Raw genomic sequence first — 24,447 nt, forward strand, 5'->3', positions numbered from 1 at the left:
GACACAGGATAGGAAATAAGGATAATACTTGAAAACTCAGATTAGTTTCCTTACTTTGGGACAAGTGGGAGCACCAGATGTACAGGATGGCAGGGAACAATTGAGGTATGATATGGGAGATGAGGAGCAGAAGGATACAGAAGTAAGTTGGTAGTTTCCAAAAGTACATGATGGTAGAATAGGAAATAACCTCTCAATGGGTATTGAGTATTAATAGGGTAATAAAAATGTTTTAGTACCACATAGGTGTTGTAGCTGCACAACATTGTGATTGCATAAAATGCCACTTTAAAATGATTAATTTTAAAATGTGTTATATAATTTTCAACTCATAAAAGTAATTCTGTGGAATAAAGGAAGGCAGATAAAAAGAGGACATGCTATATAATCCCATTTGTATAAAATTTCAGAAAATTCAAACTAATCTACTGAGAAAGAAAAGATGGGTGATTATCTGAGGACTGTGGGTGTTGAGTGGGGTGCACAGGAAGGGAGTACAAAGGTGAAAACATTTTGGTTAAATGGATACACATGTAATGTGTATGCATGCCAACACTTCAGATTGTTCAGTTTGTAGGTATGTGGTTTATTGGCTGTCACTCATATCTCTGTCAGGCTGTACATAGGTCCTGAAGACATGAATTCCTTGTGGTGTAGTTAGGAGGAGACAATATTTTTCCTACATTACTGCTGTTTCCAAGTGGGCATACCCTGGATATGAGCTCAGAAGAGTGCAATAATGACAACAGTCGGCCTTTTCTCAGCATCACTGTGTGCTGGGAACCTCAGGCATATCAGCTCATTTAACCAACCACATGAGTGAGTTATACTCATTTATTTTGCTTCAACTTCCCACCTTCTGACCTGTGCACATGCTGTGTCCTCTGCCTGTACGTTGCATTCCTTCCCCTTCATGAGGTTAGCCTGGGTTCATTCTGTTAGATGCTACTCTACAGAAAAATTCTAAATGGTCCTTTAGTGAGCATCAGAATTCCAGTTATGTGAGGTCATAGTGTCCTGTATTTCACCCTGTCAACCATGATCACATTTGTAACATTTTTACTCATTTCTCAGAAAACCAACAGCCAAGTGTTTCCCATCTGCCTGATACTCTTCTAATAGCTGTAAACACACCAAATCACAGTCCTCATAGACCTGACACACTAGTTGAGCAATTACACAGTAATCCAAAAAACAGCAATAATAATGTGTTATAGTATGTTAGAATAAATGAAGACATGCTTGAGATGATTACTTCTCTATCAATTTAAAAATATTGGATCCACAAAGTGGATGTGAACTGATTGGATCAGAGGGCTGAATATGAGAGAAGATGAGGTCAGAGAGAAAGACGTATCCTCCAAAACTTTGGCCTTATTCTGAGTGAACATGGAAGACTCTAGTAAGTTCAGAGCTGGAAAGGAATGCCAGTCATCTGTGTTTAGTGAAGGAAACCAAAGTTCTGCCACCCAAAAGGTTTGATTTAATGATATTGATTTTAAGCTGTTTATTAAAAATAGAAAATTCAGAAAGAACCGTTGGCCCTCCTCACATTCCTGCCATATATTTAAACAGAAAAACTTGCTTCAGAAAAGTAATTAGGATTGTCACTATAGGCTAAATTGATTCTGAATGGTAGGTCGGAGGGTTTCAGAAAGTCACCTTTTGGTTAGACACCCCTCTGTGCCCCACTCTTTCTGAATTGCCTAGAAACAATTCCATTGTCATATAGAATCTGCTCTTCTTGAACCTCTATTTTTTTTCTTTCTGACAACTGAAGTCTAAGGCCCATTGTCCCTTTTTCCCCCTCATCTCTCCAAAATGGTTTACCTACCCAATATTGCCTCACAGTCATTGAAATTTTCATGCTTGCATGCATTCCCTGTGCTCAATTATTACAAACTTGATTTTTTTTCTGCTCATCTGTCTCTGTTTGTTTGATGGTTAGCTCAGCCAAAACCAAATGTGGGATGATGGAGGGATAGTATTAGTATCTTTTAACCTCCATAATCGGGTTTAAGATTCATGTGGCTGCTGAGCTGTATGCAGGCAACCCAGTGAGAAAGCAAGTGCAATCATTCAGGTGACTGGCGGGGGTGGCCAGACCAGGCTGAGAAGAAATGGGTCAGTTTTTAGATGTGTTCTGAGCACCAAGCTGAAAGATTTCCTGAACAATTTAATGTGGGGTATAAGAAAAAGAGAGGGGTTGTGAAAACACGAAGAGATTCAGAAAGATTCTGGAAGAGAGCATCGAGGTCAAAATTTGTCTGGGATTAAACATCTTAAAGCATCCTGAAGGGCTCTTTTTATACCAGTTGTCAAGTAACTAGCTGGACATCAGCAATCAAGTCCAATTTGTCTCTTTCATCCTCTACCATGTCCCCAGTGTCTCAGACAGTGCCTTGTGGGTTTATAGTACAAGTTCATCACACATTTACAGAATCAACAAATAAACAAGAATGAACAATCAAAATGTCTGCTGGATGCCCATACACAACATTTCTTACTGACTAAGACAATATAGCAATACCAAAAAGTCACCATGATTGCAGGAGCCCTTATAAACCATTGTCGCTGAAACTAGGTAAGTTAAACATGAAAGTACTTAGATGATATTGGAACTGAGCAGGCACCTCTCTGGGGGACTTCCTGGCCCCAGTCCCTCAGCAATAGAAATGGGACTGGAGTCCTACAGGTAGCAACCAGCTCAGCAAATACTAATTAAAATTAGGACATGTAAAAGCACAAGAAAAGGACTGATTAAGCAGTAAGTACTGACAGTGTATACAGTAATCTGAGACATGAGCCAGGGTCACAAGGCTTCTAGTTCTTCCTGAGCAGCTGTGGGTAATGTCACAACACACATGTCCAGTTATATTCCATGAGCTAAGATGACCACTAGAGAGAGGCTGTGGATGCTGTAGCACAGAATATTTTCATTAGCTAGTTCAAAGGGATCTTTTAATGTTTCTGTAATAAGAATTCAAAAGTCATTATACTTATATTAATAAAACAATGTTTCATTATTGTATTTGGTTTGGTAGTGATTCAGGTCCACAATGACTTTAATTAAATGACTAGGTGTACTGGAACTGAGCTTTCAGTGAGACTTGTTAAACCCACCTCAGAGCCATGGCTCTGCTGAGAACAGAAGCAAAGTTGCCACCACAGACATGCCTTTCAGACATCTCTTCCATAGTGTGAAGCCTCCTGTAAATGCTTCATGACCGGTTCTACTAAAAGCTAGTATAGCCCCTTTCTTATTCTTTCTCCATTCACTATCAGGACCTTCTTCACCAAAACACCAACCCTTACTTTCTCTAAGTCCGCAGTCAAATATTTGTGGTCCAATTGTGACAAGTCCAGAACAGGTACCATGGTCATTGTAAACATTCCTATAGCAGCCCCTTTGCAGCCCATTTAGTCAGATTCCTTCCTCTAGTCAGCTCAATGTCCTCTTTCTGATGCCCAGGCAGTGCATAACTGCCACCTATAAAGACACCTGATCAGCCTCTAATAATTTCAAAATTTCTGCTGCATGCTTAATCTCCTTTCTGTTGGAGGTTAATAGTCCTCTATCCTTCCAGACTGAACCATGCGCATGCAAAATCAAGAAAGCATTCCTTGAGTCAGTATACACATTCACTCTCTCTTCCTGCAATAATTACAGCGCCCTCATCAGAGACATCAGTTCAGCTTTCGGAGCAGAGATTCCTGGTGGCAAGGACTTGACCTCCACTACTCCTTCAAGAGTCACAACTGCATACCCAGCCCTTCTGATTCCTTTGTCCATATAAGTATTTCCATCTGTATAGAGAGTTCAGTCTGCTTCTTCTAGAGGATGGTCCTGTAAATTGATTCTACTAGAATAAACCTCATCAATTATTTCAGCAGTCATGCATCAGTGCAGCTGAGTCAGATTCTGGGAGAAGAGAGGCAGGATTTAGCTTACTTACAGTTTTGAGGGAGACATCAGGATTGCCAAGAAGAATGGCTTGGTACCTGCCCTTTCTTATAGGAGTGAGCTACATATTCCCTTTTTTTCTCCAGAAGCTCAACACTTGATGAGGTGCATAAATAGTGATAGGCTGTCCCAAGGAAACATTCCAGCTTCCTGCAAGAGTTCACAGGTCACCACACTTAAACAAGCAGGCCATCGCTGGACAGTGTGATCTAGTTTCTTTGACAAATATGCAGTGGGTTGTGGAATGTCACTAAGCATTTGGGTGAGGATTCCCGAAGCATCTCCCTGTCTCTCATGCATATGAAATTGAAAGGGATTTAGTAAGTTTAAAAGCTCCAAGCTACTGTAGAATCCAGGTGAGCATTCAGGAACTCAAAAGCCTGAGTGCACTCCTTTGTCCACTGTAAAGTGCTATATTTTGATCCCTTCAGACCTTCATACACTGGGTTTGCGATAAGCCCAAAGCTTGGAATTTAAATGTGGCAGTAACTTGCCATCCCCAGAAATCCTGTTAACTTTATCTTGGTACTGGGAGCTCTCATGTGGATTATGGTTTCTTTTCTGTTTCCAGTGGGACTCCTTTTCCCAGGTGCCAGCAGAAACCCAAGAAACTTAACTGCTTGTTGGAAAATCTGGGCTTTCTGTGCTTATACTTTATAGCCACAAGTTGCCAGATAGTTCAAGGTAGCCATAGTATTAGTTATACACTGCTGAAATGATGTCCCAGTAATTAGGAGGTCATCCACATAATGCAAAAGAAATCCTCCATCTGGTGTTACTGGTCATTCCTTTAAGTCCTGATTCTGGGTCTCCTCTAAAATGGTGGGGGAGTTCTTGAACCCCTGTGGTAGAACAGTCCAGCAGTACTGAGTCTTGACCTGAGACTTTGGGTCTTCCCACTCAAAAGCAAACAACAGTTGAGAGTCCTGATCAACTGGAATGCAAAAGAAGGCATCTTGTTAGCCCAGTGCTGAATACCATGGGCTGTCCCCAGGTATAGTACCATTTGCCAAAGTATAAGGATTCGGAACAGTGGGGTGAATGTCTTACACAATGTCATTTATGGCCCTTAAATCTTGTGCAAACCAATACTCTTTCCAATGATTTTTTCTGATGGTCAAGATGGGGGTACTGTTTGGATACCCACAGGGCCGAACAAGTCCATATTCCTGGAACTTCTGGATTATTGAACATATTCCTTCTAACATGTCCTTTCAAAAGGGGTACTGTGTCCTACTGGGAATTCCTACCTCTGGCTTGAGGTCAGTCTTAACATTGGAGGCTCATTTAGCTCTTCCTGGCCTCTCAGCAGCCCACAGAATGGGGTTTACCTGGTTCTTGATTTCCTCTGGCTCCCCTCTGGGTCTCATGAGGAACTGCCATGCATCCATCCTCTGGAGGGACCTGTAGGTGGAGGTGTTATTCCTCTGGAAGAAGAATGATCTGAGCAGAGAATTTTGACAAGTCTCTTCCCCAAAGAAATATGGGACACTCAGGGTTATATAGGAAACTATGACATAAGACCATATCACCCACAGCACATTCTAATGATTTCAAGAAACACTGGCTTTCAGGGTTTCTTGAAATTCTGTTACTGATGCAGTGTGTAGCGAGGATTCAGCTAGGGGTCTATTGGCCACAGAATGTGTTGCTCCAGTATCAATGAAAATGTCCTGTTTCCCTGCAGTGCTAGTTTTACCCAAGGTTCCTGGTGGGGACATTAATAGGTCACTGTAATGTAATTCTGATGGTGACTGATCTGGGCACGATCAGTCACCATCAGAATGATTTCCTTTCTTTAGCATAACTCTCAAATTCTCAGGCTCTGGCCTGTCCTTTCCCTGGGACACTTGTTTCTCCAGTGCCCTGTTGTTTTGCAATACACATATTGATCAGCAGCCAGCATTTTAGACAGGGGTCAGCACCTCCTGCCTACAGACGGAACTTCCCTGGACCCTGTCCTAAGAGGATGGTGGCTGCTTGGGCCTTCCTCTGTTCTCTGGTATTGTAAACTTTGGAGGCAATATCTAGTAATTGAGATGGATTCATGCCTATTCCCCCCTCCAACTTCTGAAGTTCATTTCTCATATTGGATGTGCTTTGGGAGATAAAAGTCATATTCACCATTCTAACATTTTCAGGGGCTTGTGGATCTAAGTCTATATATTTTCTATAGGCTTGGTAGATTCTTCAAGAAACTCAGAAGAGCCCTCTGTGAACTTTTGTTTCACTTCCTGTACCACTTTAAGACTTTTCTGCTTGGGGACCCCTTTCCTCATTCTCTCAAGAATGCATCTCTTATAATGCTTTAAGAGAGTAAGGTCATCTGTATTAGAATCCCAGTTCGGCCCGGTTAGCAGTATGGCTCTAGCAGGGTCAGGGGCCCCATCTGGATTTTCTTGGTATATCCTCCAATTCTCTTCATTTGCTTTATGCAACACTAGTCTGTGTTCATCCCCCATAAGCAAGATGTTTAATAAAGCTTGTGTGTCTGCCCAGTTGGGATGATGGGTGGCAAAAATGGATGCAACCAAATCAGTCATTTTAGTAGAGTCATCCCTGTAAGTAGGGCAAGAGCTTTCCCAATATAACAGATCTGATGTAGAAAATAAATTATGTGCCCAATAATATGCAGCAGGCTGGCCTTCTGGCCTTACTCCCACTGGAAGTGTCCAGAAAGGATATTGCCCTCCCCTGGTAGGGGCTTTTCTTCCACCAAATTTGGTTCCCTGATGGGTTAGACATGGTGAAACCAGTTCAGGCTCACTTTCCCCAGTTCCCTCCACCAAATAAGGGGGGAGATCCCTGGACCAGGAGGGGCTGTGGGTACCCTGACCATGATTGCAGCAGTAATAACATCTAGATCTTCCTGGCCTCTCTCCTCTACACTTCTGCCACCTTTCATATGAAAACTCCCTTTCTCTGAAGCATCATCTTATTTACTTTTAATTCTGCCTCTTTATTATGTCGACTCATAAAAGTTTCTATGTAAGGCATTTCATCCAACTTCCCTGACCTTTGACGAAACAGCTCTAATTGCAGTATAATGTGGTCATTCAAAGACCCATTCAGTGGTCAGCACTCTCCTGAATCTAGATTCTATATAAGCCAAACAGTTTTACAGGAAAGATCCATTTTCTTTTCTATCATCGGGCTATGAGAACACATCTACCAATTTACCAGAACCTGCCCCAGTGGGCTGTTTTCCATAACAGAGTGTTTTCACCCCATTCTACCATGCAGAGCTCCAAACAGAGGGTCCCCAAACCAAATCAAAAGATGCCTTTTTCCAGACAGCATCTTCAGACAGAGGGTAAACAAACCAAATTGGACATCATTTTTCAGACTGAGTTCTGTAACCCAGAAAGGTATCTTTACCAGACGACCTAAGTTGTGACTGAGGATTTTATCCTCAACCAGAAAGTGCAATGATTCAAACAAATGTGATAAACGATGACAAGTACCAGGAGTAATGGAGAGAAGCCTGAAGTGAAATCACTGGGCACCTGCTTGGGATTCTCTGAATGCAAATCACCTGGAGCCTGTCAGCCCAGGCAACCAATGTGGCTCCTGACTAAATACCCAGGCTTCCTGGAGAGTCCCAAAATCTGTCTCAGCAGAGTTGCCAAAATATGAAACTGAAAAAGACACCAGTGTTTGGGCTTCCTGTCACTACCAAAGCCAATAAGCAATGACAGCAATTGAATCTTTATGGGCTTTTAATTCTCATGGCCATCTGAGAAGATGGTGAGTTCATACCCTAACAGACCATCTTACTAGGGTTATAACTTTTTACCTTAAACTAAAATTTTCCTACTCTTGAGCCCTCTATCATTTTGACAACTAATTAAATTTTTCATGCACAATCAGAAAGAAGACAGGTCTAAAATCTACTGAATAAATGGGAAGCATATCTGTATTGGAAATTAAAATCTTCTAGGAAGGATATAGATAAATTCTTTTATAAAAAGTTAATAAAAATTTTCAGAACTGTCTCTGAACTAAAGAAGGCTTCTGAAGCTAGCAAATACCAGCACCTCATTCTTCCTCCTTCTGATAGGGGACTCAAGAGTTGGAAAATTTTAGTTTAAGATAAAAAGTTATAGTACTACTAAGTAATGTATATGTTAAAGCTTTTGTTTCAGAAACTACAGATAGATAAGGTCCATCACAGCTCCTAAGAAAACAGCCTACCTCCTGGGGCACTGCTAAAGATTATTGCCTGAGGAGAAGTGGAGGCATCTGGGCCTTTGTGTTCCAGGGACAGACAGATGACCACCCACCCCCAGTAACAGCTAACTACCCAGGACAGGAATGTTCCAGCTTCTTTCACCTGATCCTCCCTGAATTTCAAAACTCCTCACCACACCTTGTTTATTCTCTGGTATAAAACCATTTTCCTGGCCCTGGCTGGCGAAGCTCAGTGGATTGAATGTGTCCTGTGAACCAAAGTGTTGCAGGTTTGATTCCCAGTCAGGGCACATGCCTGGGTTGCAGGCCATGACCCCCAGGTACCGCACATTCATGTTTCTCTCCTTTTCTCTTTCTTCCTCCCTTCCCTCTCTAAAAATAAATTTAAAAAATCTTATACAAATTTTTAAAACCCTGAAAATTTGAAAAAAACAAGGAAACTGAAAATTAAAAATAAATGTTTGCCTGGAAAGAAAAGATAAGATTGTCTGTTAAGTTATGAACCCATGATAGCACCCATAAAGATTCAATCACTGTCATTGCTCACTGGCTTTGGTAGTGACAGGAAGTCTTTTCCAGTTTCACTTCTACAGTCTCTTCACTTTGTCCTCTGTTTTCTGAGGTTTCTCAGCATACACTTGCCCTATTTATGTATTTATCTTTTTACTTTTTTTCTCCTTCATTTCATTTATAGCCCCTAACCTCCCATTCCTTAATAGACTTTGAGAACATGAGAATATAAATTTTGGCAAGAATGACCCAGGAATTCTGGCAGTTCCGTTCAGGGAATGGCTGATCTCAAGCAGAGGTGAACCAGCTTAGGTATTTAGGAATACCTGTATTCCTAAATAATTATGGATATCTATATTTCTAAAACTACAATACAATTTTAAAATCTACTTGAAGGTTTCATTGATTTTCTCTCGGACCTTGAGGTATTCACCAAAAAAGTAAAAATTTCAATGTTGGAATATGTGATTCTGGCTATTCTGACCCATTCTAATTAATATATTAAGTGGTTCCTGAAAGTAAAGCAACAGACTTAACAAATATGGTTCATTGGGAAACTTTATAATGAAGTCTGCTCACCTTAAAAATGGTTGTAGGAAACTAAATTAGTTTTAGAAAGAGAAAACACAAACAAGCAAACGTGTTTGCTATGAAAATGATCAGGGTATTTCATTGTCTGCTCATCAATATTTTAAAACAAAGTAAAATTGCTGTCTTGGGGGAAATTTCAAAGGCCCTTGCAGGTACTGAGGCTACATTATCTGTTCTCCATCACATCCAGCTGAGTTGTCTTCTTCCTGGGAGTAAAGCTTCAGTGCAAATAGTAGGGATGTCTAATCAACTAGTGACAGTTTTTAAATCACAATCTGCCCCACTTCAACTGTAAAAAGTGAGGAGGCAGCATATTTTTTATTGGTCAAATCGGCCCCATTCACCTGATAAGGGTGAGGCTTTTTTATATAACCATGGTGCCCACATATTTGTTTTTTCTGGAAGCATGAAAGGTATTTGGAGCTAAATGCTTTGGATACTGAGTTAATTGGGGAAATAATATGTATAAAGCAACTGTCTCAAGAAGAGAGAGAATATTCTGTCTCTCTCAAGCAAAGAGAGAATAATAAAAAGTCTTGAGAGAATATTTGTTGCAAAATGTTCCAATGCAACTCGGGCCCTTTCCAGTACAAACAATGGCAACACGAAGTCAGGCACTTCTTTTAACATAACGGTTGATAATACATTGCCTCAACATGATTTTTGTCATTATTTTTTAAGACCTGATACACTGGCTGGAATTAAGATCACTATACAAAACTACTTTAAAAGAGGACTTAAAATTTCATAGAAAAGTTTCTCTAATTCTTGAACCTGGAAGCTCACAGAAGACCTGGGCTGGAGGTTGGGCAACTCTGAATATCGCAGCCCAGACCTGGTTCCCATTCTCTCAAAACCATAGAGAGGGAGGAAAGCGAAATCCAGTTTATCTCTCCCTGGGGCATCCAGGAGGAACAGCAGAACTTGCTCAATGGTGTTAAAGTGAGCAGGAGGCTTATTCCTTTTTTTCTTTCCTCTCTGTTTTTTTTTCCTTTTTTTATTCCCCCAAAATAAGACAATAAGATGAGGACTTATCAAAGGTCCAAAGACATATCCAAAGGGGGAGCCCAACAAAAATAACCCCAAAATTGAGAAACTGAGACAAATGTCACTTTGTTATCCCTTAGAACTGGCATTTTATTTTTTATATGTATTATTATTTTTCCACTATTTTACTACTTTCATTTTATTAGTATTTTTTAAATTTATCTTCCATATATTTAGTTTTCTTCATTTTGTTTCTCATTTTCATTGCATTGTTTGACTGGTTTTCCTTATTCTGTCCTTATTTCACTTTAATTTTCCTTCTTTCACTTCACTTGAGTTCCAATACCAGACTTCTTTTGGTCATCTACTTTCCATTCTGCATATCCAAATCACATATTTCTTGCCATATTATTGTTGTTCCAGTACTATTGTAAATATTTGTTGTTCCATACAATTGTACAGACTGCACAGCAACCCTCCCTCATCTTAGCCCACTTCACTTTATTCTTAAGCATTATTATTGTTGTGGTTAACTCTATTTTGTCTCACTTTATGCCTACTTTCTATCCTTTACTTCCACTATTTCTCATCATCTAACCTTATGCAAGCACCCTGTTTTCTAGATTCAGCTCACAATCATGCTCCCCTCTAACAAAAGTTTTATCTCTCTTTCACCTGTAATAAAAAGTGGCTAGTTGGGTGAAATATCACAGTTAACACTATACATATCCAAAGAATCTCCTATTTTTACTCCACTTGCTGGTACTTAAATCCCATTACATACTCTCCCTCTGTCTTAATCCATTTTGCCTACCTGATGCCACGGATCACATACAAGAATAGGTGGGTGCTGTCAACATCAGTGTACCCACTGGAGGAGAGAAATCACCAAGAAAGGAACCACCAAAAGGTAAAAAACAAAGTACAGCAAGAAAACCCACACAAACAGAAGAAGGGGGAAACCTAGGGCATTCAGACAAGGAGATCAAAGAGACTACACCACCGAACCCCACAGAATTCCTACCATAGAAGTTCACCCTACAAAGACAGCTAGCAACATGAAATATCAGGAAGTGAAGAAACAAACAAAAAGAGTCACTTAAAATGGGGAGACAAAAAAGAACATGAAATCAAAAGGAATGGAAGATTTCCCACTAATAGAGCTAAGTGAAATGGAAGCAAGCAAACTACCAGATATAGAATTCAGAATAATGGTTGTAAAGATGCTCAAGGAATTCAGACAACAACAAGGAATTGAGTGATAACTACAATAGTATGAAAAAGGAAATAGAAAGTATAAACATAAACCAGGAAGAAATGAAGGACAAAGTCCCAGAAAAAAAAAAAAAAACACACTAGAAGGAATTGTAAGCAGGCTAGATGAAGCAAAGGATCAAATCAGTGAGCTGGAGGACAAGGTATGAAAAAAATATCCAGAAAGAGCAAGAAAAGGAAAAGAGGTTCAGAAAGAATGAAGAGGGATTAAGTGAAATGCAGGACAGCCTGAAACAATAATATCCATATAATAGGAATACAAGAAGGAGGAGAAGATCAAGGGATACCAAACCTGTTTGAACAAGTAATGTGGAAAACTTTCCTAATTTGATGAGAGAAAAAGTGGCACAAATCCAGGAAACACAGAGTCCCAATCAAGAGGAACCCAAAGAAGCCCACTTCAAGACACATCATAATTAAAATGGCAAGATTCCAAGACAAAGAGAGAATCTTAAAGGCAGCTAAGGAGAAATAGGAAGTAACATACAAGGGAGCCTGGATAAGATGAGCAGCTGACTTCTCAATGGAAATGCTCCAAGCCAGAAGGAAATGACAGGACATATTCCCTGTAATGAAAACCAAGGCCTGCAACTGAGACTCCACCACCCAGCAAGGCTCTCACTTAAAATGAAAGGCCAAATAAGTGTTTCCTGGACAAAAGAATCCTCCAAGAATATACCTCAAATCAACACTGCAAGGGTTGCTAAAGGGTGTGCTTTAAGAATAGGGAGAAAAAAAACAGTGAGAGAGAGAGAAAGGGACACAAGTAAAAAAAAAAAACGGAAATGAATAAACACCTAACAATAATAACCTTAAATGTAAATGGTTTAAATGCTCCAATCAAAAGACATAGAATAGCTGAATGGATAAGAACACATAACCTACACATATTTATACAAGAGACCCACTTCAGAACAAAAGACCTACACAGACTGAAAGTGAGGAGCTGGAAACAGATTTTCCAAGCAAATAGGCAGAAAAAAAAAAAAAAGAAGCCAGGTTGCAATACTCATATCAGACAAAAAAGACTTCAAAAAAAAAGGGCCATAAAAAAGGACCCAAGGTCACTTCATAATACTCAAGGGCAGAATCCATGAAGAAGACATAAATATTGTAAATATATATGCACCTGACATAGTAGCGCCCAAATACATAAAGAGAATCTTGGAGGACTTCAAGAAAGACATTGACTGCAACACCATGATAGTAGGGGATTTCAACATGCTTTGTCAAAAATGGATAGATCTTCCCAACAAAATATCAACAAGGATACAAAGATATTGTGGCAATGGACAATGTTCTAGATCAAATGAACTTAAATATATATAAATAAAGCCTTTCATGACAAAGAAGCAAAAAACACATTCTTTTCAAATGCACATGGAATATTTTCAAAGATAGACCACATAATAAGACACAAAACAAACCTCAACAAATTCAAGAATATTGAAATCATATCAAACATTTTCTCTGATCACAAGGGACTGAAACTAGAAACCAACCACAAGGAAAAAAAAAAAAACAAAACAAAACACTCAAACTCATGGAGATTGAATAGTATGCTATTAAACAATGAATGGGTCAACAATGAGATCAAGGAAGAACTAAAAAAGTTTCTGAAAACAAATGAAAATGAATTCACAACAATCCAAAACATATGGAACACAGTGAGGGCAGTCCTGAGAGGAAAGTTCATAGCAATACAGGCCTACCTAAAGAAGATAGAAACATTTCCAATGAACAACCTAACCCCATGCCTACAAGACCTCAAGGAACAACAACAAAGACAACGCAGAGTAAGCAAAATGAAGAAAATAACCAAGATCAGAACAGAATTAAATGACATAGAGACCAAAAGAACAATTCTAAGGATCAATGAATCCAATAGCTCGTTCTTTGAAAAGATAAACAAAATCAACAAGCCTTTAAGCAAACTCATCAAGAAAAACAGAAAGAAGACACAAATAAATACAATAAAAAATGAAAGAGGAGATATTACAACTGATACCACAGAAATACAAAGGACTGCTAAAAAATACTATGAAGAACTGTATGTCAGGAAATCTGAAAACCTAGGTGAAATGGACACATTTGTAGAAAAATATAATCTTCCAAAAGTCAATGGAGAAGAAGCAGAAAGCCTGAACAGACCAATAACAGCAGATGAAATTGAAGCAGTAATCAAAAAAATCCCCACATGCAAAAGCCCTAGACCAGGTGGTTTCACAGGAGAATTCTACAAAGCATTTAAGGAAGAGCTAACCCCTATCCCTCACAGATTATTCCAGAAAATCCAAGAACATGGAAGACTCCCAAACTGTTTTTATGAAGCCAGCATCATCCTAATCCCAAAACCTGATAAAGACATAAGAAAAAAGAAAACTTCAGGCCAATATTGCTGATGAACATAAATACTAAACTCCTCCACAAAATATTGGTAAACTGCTTCCAGGAATATGCTAAAAAGATGTTACACCATGATCAAGTGGGATTCATTTTAGGGATGCAAGGATGGTACAATATTCACACACCAATAAAGGTAATATATCACATGAACAAAATGAAAAAGACAAAAACCACATAATCATATCCACAGATGAGGAAAAGACATTTGAGAAGGTGCAGCTCTCATTTATGGTAAAAACACTTAGCAAAGTGGGAATAAAGGGGACATTCCTCAACATAATAAAAGCCATGTATGAGCAACCTAGAGACAACACCATACTCAATGGGAAAAAATAGAGTTTTCCTATTAAGATCAGAAACAAGACAAGGGTGCCTGCTTTCACCACTCCTATTCAACATAGTATCGGGCATCCCAGCGACAGCAATCAGACAAGAAAAAGAAATAAAAGGCTTCCAAATTAGAAAGGAGGAAGCTAAACTGTCATTGTTTGTTGATGACATGATAGTATACATGAAAAATCCTATAGACCCCACAAAAAAAAGAAAGAAAAAAAACTACTCAACCTAATAAATGAATTTGGCAAAACAGTGGGGTAGAAAGTCAATATTCAGAAATCAAAAGCATTTTTGTACACCAACAATGAAATACCAGAAGGAGAAATCAGGAAAAATATCCCACTTGATATAGCAACAAGAAAAATAAAGTACCTACTGTTCAACCTAAGCAAGGAGGTAAAAGATCTGTACTCAGAAAACTATAAGACAGTGAAGAAAAAAATTAAGGACAACACAAAGAAATGAAAGTGTGTAACATGTTCTTGGATTAAAAGAATTAAAACCATCAAAATGTCCATACTATCCAAAGCAATGTATAGAATCAATGCAATCCCTATTAAACTACTAGTGGCATATTTCACAGGTATAGAAAAAAGATTTCAAAAATGTATATGGAACCATAAACGACCCCAAAGAGCTGGAGGAATTTTGAGAAAGAAGAACAAAGCAGGAGGGGTCACAGTATCTGACATCAAATTTTATTATAAGGCCACTGTGATCAAAACAGCCTAGTACTTGCATAAGAACACACGCATAGAAGGTGGGGGGAGTATTTGAAGGAACTAGTATAAAGGATATATGAACAATAACAAGGAGGGGTGGAGATGGGAGGGAATTAGGAAAGGCTGCAGGGGTAAGCTACTATGGGGGTAAAGGGAAAAAAACTGTACTGAACAACAATAAAAAAAAAGAAAAGGACACATAGGCCAATGGAACAGAACAGAGAGCTCAGAAAGACACCCAAGTCTCTATGGTCAATTAATATCAGACAAAGGGGAAAAATGCATAAAATGGAGTAAAAACAGCCTCTTCAACAAATGGTGTTGGGAGATCTGAAGAGCCACATGAAAAAAATGAAACTCAATTTCCAACTGACACCATACACAAGAATAAATTCAAGGTGGATAAAAGACTGAGATATAAGTCTTGACACCATGGAAATCTTCAGGAGAACAACAGCAGGAAAATCTCAGACATTCCATGCAGCAATATCTTCACTGATATGTCCTTTAAAGCAAGGATCATAAAGGAAAGAATAAACAAATGGAATCTCATCAAATTAAAAACTTCTGCATGGCTAAAGAAAACAGCATTAACATGAAGAGAACAAAGTATATGGGGAAACATATTTGTTAATGATAACTTGGACAAGAGTTTGAGCTCCAAAATATATAAAGAACTAGCATGACTCTACTCTAGCAAGACAAAAAAAAAATTACAAGATGGCAAAGGACTTGAACAGACACTTCTCCAAGGAGGACATACGACGGTCCCCACAGGCATATGAAAAGATGCTCAGCACCACTAGCCATCAGAGAGATGCAAATCAAAACCACACTGAGATACCACTTCATACCTATGAGAATGGCCATCATAACGAAATCAACAAACAAGTGTTGGGCAGGATGTGGAGAAAAGGGAACCCTAGTGCACTGTTGGTGGGAATGCAGACTGCTGCAGCCACAGTGGAAAACAGCATAGAATTTCCTCCAAAAACTCAAAATGGAACTGCCTGTTGACCCAGCAATTCCAATGCTGGGATTATTTCCTAAGGACCCTGAAACACCAATTCAAAAGAACCTATGTACCCCAATGTTCATAGCAGCACAATTTACAATAGCCAAATACTAGAAGCACCCTAAGTGCCCATCAGTAAAGAGTGGATCAAAAAGCATGATACATTTACAGGATGGATTTCTTACATAACAGAGAGTAAGAAGGAACTCCTACCCTTGTGACAGCATGGATAAAATTGGAGAGCATTATGCTAAGTGAAATAGGCCAGGTGGTGAGGGACAAATACCATATGATCTCATCTTTAACACGAACCTAATTCACAAAAGAAAAGACAAGAGAAATATTCCCAGAGATATTGAAATTAAGAACAATCTGACAGTAATCATAGGGGAGGTGGGAGGGGATAACGGGGGAAAGAATTTCAGGAACAACTATAAAGGACACATGCACAAAACCAAGAAGGGTTGTAGAAGCAAGGGAGGGAGGAAGGTTTGGCTGGGTTGGGTTGTGAGGTGGAGGGGGTAAATGCAGAAAACTGTAATTGAACAATAATAAAAAAATTTTAAAAGGTACTCTTTCTATGGTTTCTCTTTTTTAGGCAGGTTTATAAGAAGTTAGCAATATTCCTTGGAGAACAAAATGGGGAAATTGAGACAGATATCTGAACTGGGTTAACAATTTATAGACAAATACAAAATCTCACCAGAGTGAAAAGCCTCAAGTGCTTAACAATGAATAAATATGTGCTGGACCTCCCATCAGGGTGGTCTTCCCTCATGTGGAAAATTGCTGGTCATGTAATTTCAAACTTCGATCCTAGAAGCAACCAATTAGTGGAGACCACAACCGTGAAAGGCCACCCCTGAAAAAACTGATGAATATCTTACTGAGCTCTTCCTTGAGACCTCACCTAAAATCTTTACTTTTTCAAAGTAGATAGAATTGCTTGAGGCATAGAAACCAGCATGTGTTCTTCATCTTCATTTTTAACAGAACATTTTTAATTTTTTAAAGGTTTTAACAACAACCATCCCAGTAATTCCACCAATTTACAATAACTTGGTAACACTCAAATACTTCAGAGAGAAGAAACTTGTTTTTTCTTGATGAATTTACTTATAATAAATTACCATGATATTTTATTTTAAAATATATGAACTGGCTAGACATTATTAGTAATCTAAAGTAAAATGGTAACATAAGGATGATTTTGACACTGGCGTGAATTTGTGAGTCAATTTAAGGACAATGATTATAGAGGTTTATTTTAAAAATCTGGGGTCAAAAAAATTTTAGGAAGCAACCATGTACCTTTGTACACTTGAAGATCAACAGCTAAAAACCCACTATCGATGAAGATCATTAAATAATGATGTACAATATCCATCACACATCTGTTTCAAGAACAGCATGTGTTCAAAATTGTACATTTCTTTATAAATAAACATCACAATATTACTAACTATAGAGGAACCACTGGAATGAGTTCCAAAACATGTTAACTCTCATAAGGCGTTCCTGAGCTCTATTTTAAGGCATCCATTTTTATCTTGTGGCTTTAACAATATCTTCTTTGCTTTAATTGGTTTCATATCTCCATTTTCACCTTCTTCATAATTGGTACAGTCTCTTTTTGTGACAATATTTTTTTCCAATTGTCCCCACCAAAGCCCGTATCTTCTAGCCATTTCTTCATCGACACATCAAACTTCACTCTTTCATGTTCAACTTCTTCTGTTTGTTCTTAGAATTCATCTGAATCATTAGTTTCTCAACTTCAGGATTTAATCCTCTGAATGGCATTGTTCCATAGAGAAGATCTTCACATAACAAGAAATTCTGCTCTTCTATTTTAAAACTGTCCTTCTCCTTAAGCTCTGGCAAATCCAAGTACCAGTGCTCTTCGCTAGTAGTTTCCTTGTCTTACTGTTATAGTTGTTTCTTGGTTTCTGAGTACAATCTTCTTTGCATGAACTTCATGCACAGCAAATTCTTGGACAACTTAGTCTTGCACTCTGTCACCATGCTAGTTTCCACTGGGTCCCACTCTCTGCCACAGCATGAGTTCTTCTTGAGTCACATCTACTCAAATATCCTTTGCAAGTAAAATTTCTTTCTTCTAAACTTTAATGGATCTTCAAGAAACTTGCAACCAGGGGAGCAATGGGCAACAGCAACTCATCAGGGGAAACCTCCTGAATTTGCTCCCAAGACCCCTTTTCTGCGAATCTGCTATAAGCAGAAAGCAGCCCCATCCTATCCTCACATCTTTCTCACAGTGTCTGAAGAGAGCCATAGCAGACCCACCCAGTCTCTCTTCTACTGTTTTCATTCTACTCTCATCCATATTTCCTGTCCCTGGTTTAATAAACCTACTCTCAAAATTACCTGGACTTGTGTTGTGGAACTCTTCCTGCACTAACCCAAGAACCCACACCCTAACAGTCAGCTTTAGGCCATTGTGCCCTGGGCCTGGCCCCCTTTCTGGTGATATTTTGAAATTCAGAAGAAACACTACTGATAAAGGAAATAAGTGGATGTGTGTGTTCTCAAGAGAGGTTAAAAGTAAGTAGTTTCTCTTAACAAGTAGTTTATTTGCAAGTGAGTAAAAAGAGACAAACTAAGAAAATCAAGGAAAGTTGTGGAAGGTTAGTGGAACAAGGATATTGAGGAAGGGATTAAATGTATAAACACTACACTTTAATTATGTGAATGTCCTTACACCCAAACTGAACAAGGGATACTAACTATATTAGTTAAATGGAAGCTGAAGTAGCTATAAAAACACAGCCCTCCAGGCCTGCTGCTGAAGCAGAGGAAATGTACTTGTGAAACTCTTATTGTCTTTCTCACCTGTGGAATTTTTAGATGGTAATTGTAATTCATAGCATTGTGTTCTTGCAGCCTGCTCCCCAAATTAAACTTAAGTTTACAGCTCCTAAGTGTAGAACTAATGAAAATCATATTATTAATAAATAATTAATTGTAGGTTGGCCATAGTAAATGAGATCCCATCTCAAAGCTCACCAAAGGCCTGTATTGTAGGACTTACATACTCAGAGATCTGAAGTAACTGCATAGGGTGGTCTGAATGGTGGGCAGTCATATCGTAGGCCAGCAGCTCTTTAGATAACGGTCAATCTTTACCTTAACTGAGCCTGTTTATTGTCTTTTTGCATCTACCATGACATAACTTGAAAATGTCACGATAATTTGTTCTTGCAGACCACTCACTTCAAATTAGACAATAAAACCCTTTTGTTTTTGTTATTGTGTTCATTATTAAGTGCTACCTATCCTGAACTACCAATCCTAAAAAACAAAAAAAAGGTGCCTATTGCTTTCACGTTTCCCAATCTTAGAGTTTTCTGCACTTTGCTATCCTCTGCCGCCAATTGTAAGTGGATTTCCTGGAAACACTTGGGCTTCTGGCTTTGACTGTACTGTATAAAATAAGGTGCAACACTGCCATTATCTCAAAAATTTTCTCCCTTCATTGAGATTTTGCTTCCTGGTGATTGTCTTCAAGATTGCCTCAAAGAGACTCAGAAAAAAATCTTTACAGGTTTAGATGTTTCTTACATTGACAGCTGAAAATTCCAAGCTTCTGATCCAGAAGTGGTCTTTCTGGTGACCGGCCCTAACTCTGCCACTATGCAGAAGCCTGCCAAGGGTTGCCTCATCATGACAAAAGCACTTTTATCACCCTCATCACTTACAACATTCCAAAAGTTTAGCCACTCTTTTCTAAGACCCAGAAAAGAAGACCAAATGTCTTTTTCTGATGTCACATGACATGCCTGAGGGCTCTTGAGGTGGGATGATGACCTGTAGAATCAGACCTGTCACGTATGATCTATTGGGACTTGGCATGCATGCTCATTTTCTTCTATGTTGTCTTTTATATCACAGGGACTGAAAGTTTCAATGCAATTTTCCCATAATTGTTGTGATTGGGAGTCCAAATGTGAGTCAAATTCAGCCTCTGAGGTGCACTTGTGTTTAACTCAAGAGATGGAAGGAAGAATTGTCATTATTTTCTTCAATGTGTTTACTAATGTGTGGGCTGTGGCGAGGGGAACTTCAGAACAGACTTCCAGTGGGAACTCTCTCACTTCCATTTTCTAGCTATTCATGGTTTTACAAGCACTGAATCTTTGTCTTGAAGATGTTTCTGCTCATGTGGTCATGGAAGGTTTATGTGTAACTACCCAAAAATAGGAAACAACACAAGTGTCCATAAAGGGTGTACAGATAAATAAAATCAATGAATCCTTGGAAAGAGATACAACTAGAGAATAAAAAGAAAGCTATGTCAAAATAGCCAAATTTGGCCTCAAACTAAATACTTTATGATAAAAAATTTGAAAATTCCAGAAAGTACCAGTGAATTTATAATGAAAAAAAATAAAAAAAACTGAAGAGAGTCCCCTTGACACTAAAAATGGAGGTGGAGAGGTAAATAAAAAGGAGATTGCAAGAAGGCATGAGAAGACTTTAGTAGTAAGAAACATGGTCTTTATTTTCACTGAACAACTTCTCTGGTTCATGCATGTGAAAACACTTCATAAACTGCATACTTTCAATATATGAAACTCATTATATTCAACTAAAATTCAATAAATATTTTAAAATGATATATACTTCTATGAAATATTGCCTAAATTATAAGTTGAATACAAAGACCAAAACAAACAAACAAAAAGATACCCAACTGTAACATGACATTTTCTTGCCCATGTTTCTACTTGTCTTCAGGGTGTGGCAGGATTACTCTGCAGTTGGAGCCTTTCTGGGGCACCACTGACTCCACCTCAGCAGCACCCAAAGTGCAGCAGGGGACCAACCCCAATAGCATAACTCATTCCACAGTCTTTCTAAATATTCAAGCTCCTGCAATGGACTTTACCTACCCTTCCACCCAGTCAAGCATCACCTCTACCATGGTCAGTGTTTTGAAAAATGAAGCTTTCATTTTTCATACCGTTTGTTCTTTATGGAGTAAATGTCCACTAAGTTTCCGGGTTTCAGCCAAGAGATTATTTTCTCAGAAGTGCTCTTCATGCTCCCCAGACCATCTGAGATTCCATTACATACCCTGGAGGGACCAGAAGTTTTGTTTTGAGGCCCTTCACTGAATTTTAATTAAGTTCTTAGAGCTGTGATTTACCTGACAGCCTGTCTGTGTCACAAGATGAAGTCAATGAGCACAGGGCTTACACTTGTCTTACTCTGTTTGGAGTTTCCAGGGCTCAGCCAAGAGCCTGGCACATGAGAGATGTTCCGTAAACACTGCTTAAACCAACAGGGAAACTGCCCAGTGGAAGCCTGTCACTCTGTGTGACATTTGCAGTCAAATTATATTCTTATAGACACAAAGACACTGGTGTTGGCATGACAGGAGGATAATGCCTGCTTGGGGACATTCCAGGGTCAGCCTTTTATTGCTCATACAGTCAGGAAGAATGAAAGGAGCTTCCTTATAGTGGGGGTTAAACTGCATTTTATTCCTCCAAAGTCACAGCGCTCCACACTCCCACCTTGTGAATTATGTCTTATCACCCCAGCCTGTGTTTCTACTGTTCTCACAAATACCTCACAGGAGAGAAGCTCAGAATCCTCACCTCCTGGTACAGTTACTCCCAGGGGAAGAAAGAGCACACCCTGACCTTATAGGAATCGGGGAAGACTTTGCATTCCCAAAATTCTTGGTCTGTGGGATATCTGCCTTTTGTCTCTGAAGACATATTTACACTTTATGATGTCCTGGGGAACAAGAAAAACTTCCTGTGAAGAATGGGGCAGGGAACCCAGAATCTGTGGTTGCTTCCATCTCAGAGGAGCTGAGGGTTCTAGAAAAAAAACTCTCTTCTTTGAAAAGAACACATAGGGGCCCTAGTTGAGTATTCACCTAGAGATGCTCCTGCTCCTGTGCCCTGTGGGCAGACAGGGACACAGAAATGATTTATATGCAACATCTCAATGTAGTGATGGTGGACACATGGGACATATTTTGGATCAATCCTCCAGACCAATATCTTATCCCAAAAGCCTCAGGAGAATCTTCACCAGGCCCTTCTTCCGCATACTTGAAAGCAGAGAGCCCTGTATGGCTCAGCACATGCCCCTGGTAGGACAGTTATCCTGACACTGGACCAGTAATATTCAGGACAATGCCTGCATTTTCACTGGGTTCACCCTGAACTGCTCAGCCACTGTGAGCAACACATGACATTGCCTGTGGGTCTGTTCTGTCCTCTAGGAGACAATATTAAGCCACAGGAAATAGACAAAGGAACCTGGCTTTGGCTAAGAACATGGAAAAGTAGCCTGCTTTTCATCCCTTACTTCAACAGGCCTTTCTTGGGTCCTCCTTCTTGACTGCTCTGTCCAACCTGCTACTTCTAGAGAATGTTTGTAGACATGGGCTGTGCAGTAATCCAGACAAGCTCAGAGCCTGACAGCCGCACAGGGTATTACCATCAGAAATTTTTAACTTGGCAGGTTGTCACATCCCAGGCCTGTATTTTCCTTAAGAAAAGTCAGTTTTTAACTTAAGTGAGCCCTGATCCTTTTTTGTGCATCGTAGAAGCAGAAGTTTAATATATCAGAGTGATTTTCTTCCCTCAACCATTCATGTCACAGAGTCTGGGACAAGTGTATGAGGCCACAGCATCCTTTATGTTATCTGGTCCCATGTGCACCTTCTCTGTATCCTATAAAAGCTAATTAACCTCTACCCACCAATGTAAAAATATATGTGTTTTCATTTTGCCTTTTTTTTCAGTTCTGGAGATTTCTCTGCTAGGTTCCCCTTCACCTCCTTCTGGATTTTATACAAATTTTATCATCTTCTACTTTGATGATAATGTATAAAGTAAGCTGAAAAACTGTCTTTATTCAGAGAAAGAAAGTCATATGAGTTCAACTTAGCTCAGATAAACTCATTACATTGCTATATGAGCTTGGACTTTTTTTTTTTCTTTTCTTACCTTGACAGAGCCTAGGAACACCTCCTCTCTCAGAGGTTTCTGTGCTGCTCTCTACTCCATGCCTGGCATCATCCATGGGCAAGTCTGGTGATGACAAGGAACCTGCCCAGGGATAACTGAGATGTTTTCCCAACAGTCAGCAGCACAAGGACAGGTCCTACAAACAGACTTGAAGAGGAATGGTCTACCTGAAACTGTCTCTTGGGAACCAGGCAGCCCATAGGCACCCAACATTTCACAACAGTCCTTTCTTCCCAGGACACACAGAATACCTCTTACTTCATACCCAAATATGCAAGTGCTACTGAAAATTCTGGTTTTCAGTTTTTATCTCTGGAAGCAAAAGCGACTCTGCTGACAACCTGAGATAGGAGAAGGCTCCCCTCTGCAATTTTAACCAAGTTTGACCACTTCTCATCCCCAGAGTAATTTGTGTTACCTTCATGAGGGAAAATAAAACCAGAGAACTTTTGAGAACATGGGGAAGACCTGGTGCCCAGTTGGGTTTCTGTGTCACAAACAATCTCTTCTTTCATGATATCTGGGGCTCTCTCTCTGGTGCTGATATACTCAAACTAAAGACACAGCAGAGGCCAGTCTGGCATTAGTATGACAGCCTCTGAAGATACCTGTGTCCCTGTGAGCCTTGCTATTGCAAGTAAGCTCCAAAGGCCATAATTAAGATCAACCTCCCCTCAGAGCTTGTCAGATACAGAGTCTCTGGCCCACTGCACCCAGTCATAATCTGCAGTTTAATGGGATCTGAAGAATTGCCCTGTGCACAGGAGAGCAGAAGTGGTTCTACTTTTACATCAAGGGATCTCACTCTGAATGGGCATCCACATTAGTTGGACAGCTGCTTCAGGTGCATTTTTAAGGCATAACCTGGGCATTGCAATGTTAGAATGTTTCACAGGTGATTTGATGCACAGCAGGAGTGACTTCCTTGTGACAGGTTTCTGTAACTTAGCTCAAGAACTACTGCTCTGAAAGGAAGAGCCAATGTGTGTGTGTGTGAGGGGGGGGGGGAGACAGAGAGAGAGAGAGAGAGAGAGAGAGAGAGAGAGAGCGCTGTGAGAAAGACTACTGAGCACCAGACAGGAAGTTGTGGAGAAAGCCTTCTGGGGGTTAAAGCCACAAACCCCCATGCTTGTGCTATTCCAAATATAGCAAGAGAGTAGGTGTTTGTCTGTGTGTGTTTGTGCATGTGTGCATGTGTTTTCATGTGTGTTTGTGTGGTGTTGAGAGGCCTTAGGAATTATGAAGGAACCTCATTATGAGGGCAGTACTGATTAGAAAGGCCAAGGGTGGCAAAATCTGGAGCAAGGGGTTGGAATGTCATGTGCATACTCCCTGCCCCCAGCTCACATGACAAGAATTGCGATCTTGCTCCAGAATAATGCTCAGCATAGAGGTAGGACATTCAGCAGACTGCACCATTCTGGACAGAGGTGACTG

General features: G+C 39.6%; 1 pseudogene; it reads right to left on the reverse strand.

The window, feature by feature from the left end:
• Nucleotides 1-17,502: 17,502 nt before the first annotated feature.
• LOC114511395 lies at nt 17,503-18,093 on the reverse strand (annotated as a pseudogene).
• Between the last annotated feature and the right edge of the window lie 6,354 nt (nt 18,094-24,447).

The sequence above is a fragment of the Phyllostomus discolor genome, chromosome 12 (assembly GCF_004126475.2).
Source record: "Phyllostomus discolor isolate MPI-MPIP mPhyDis1 chromosome 12, mPhyDis1.pri.v3, whole genome shotgun sequence".
NCBI classification, from domain to species: domain Eukaryota; kingdom Metazoa; phylum Chordata; class Mammalia; order Chiroptera; family Phyllostomidae; genus Phyllostomus; species Phyllostomus discolor.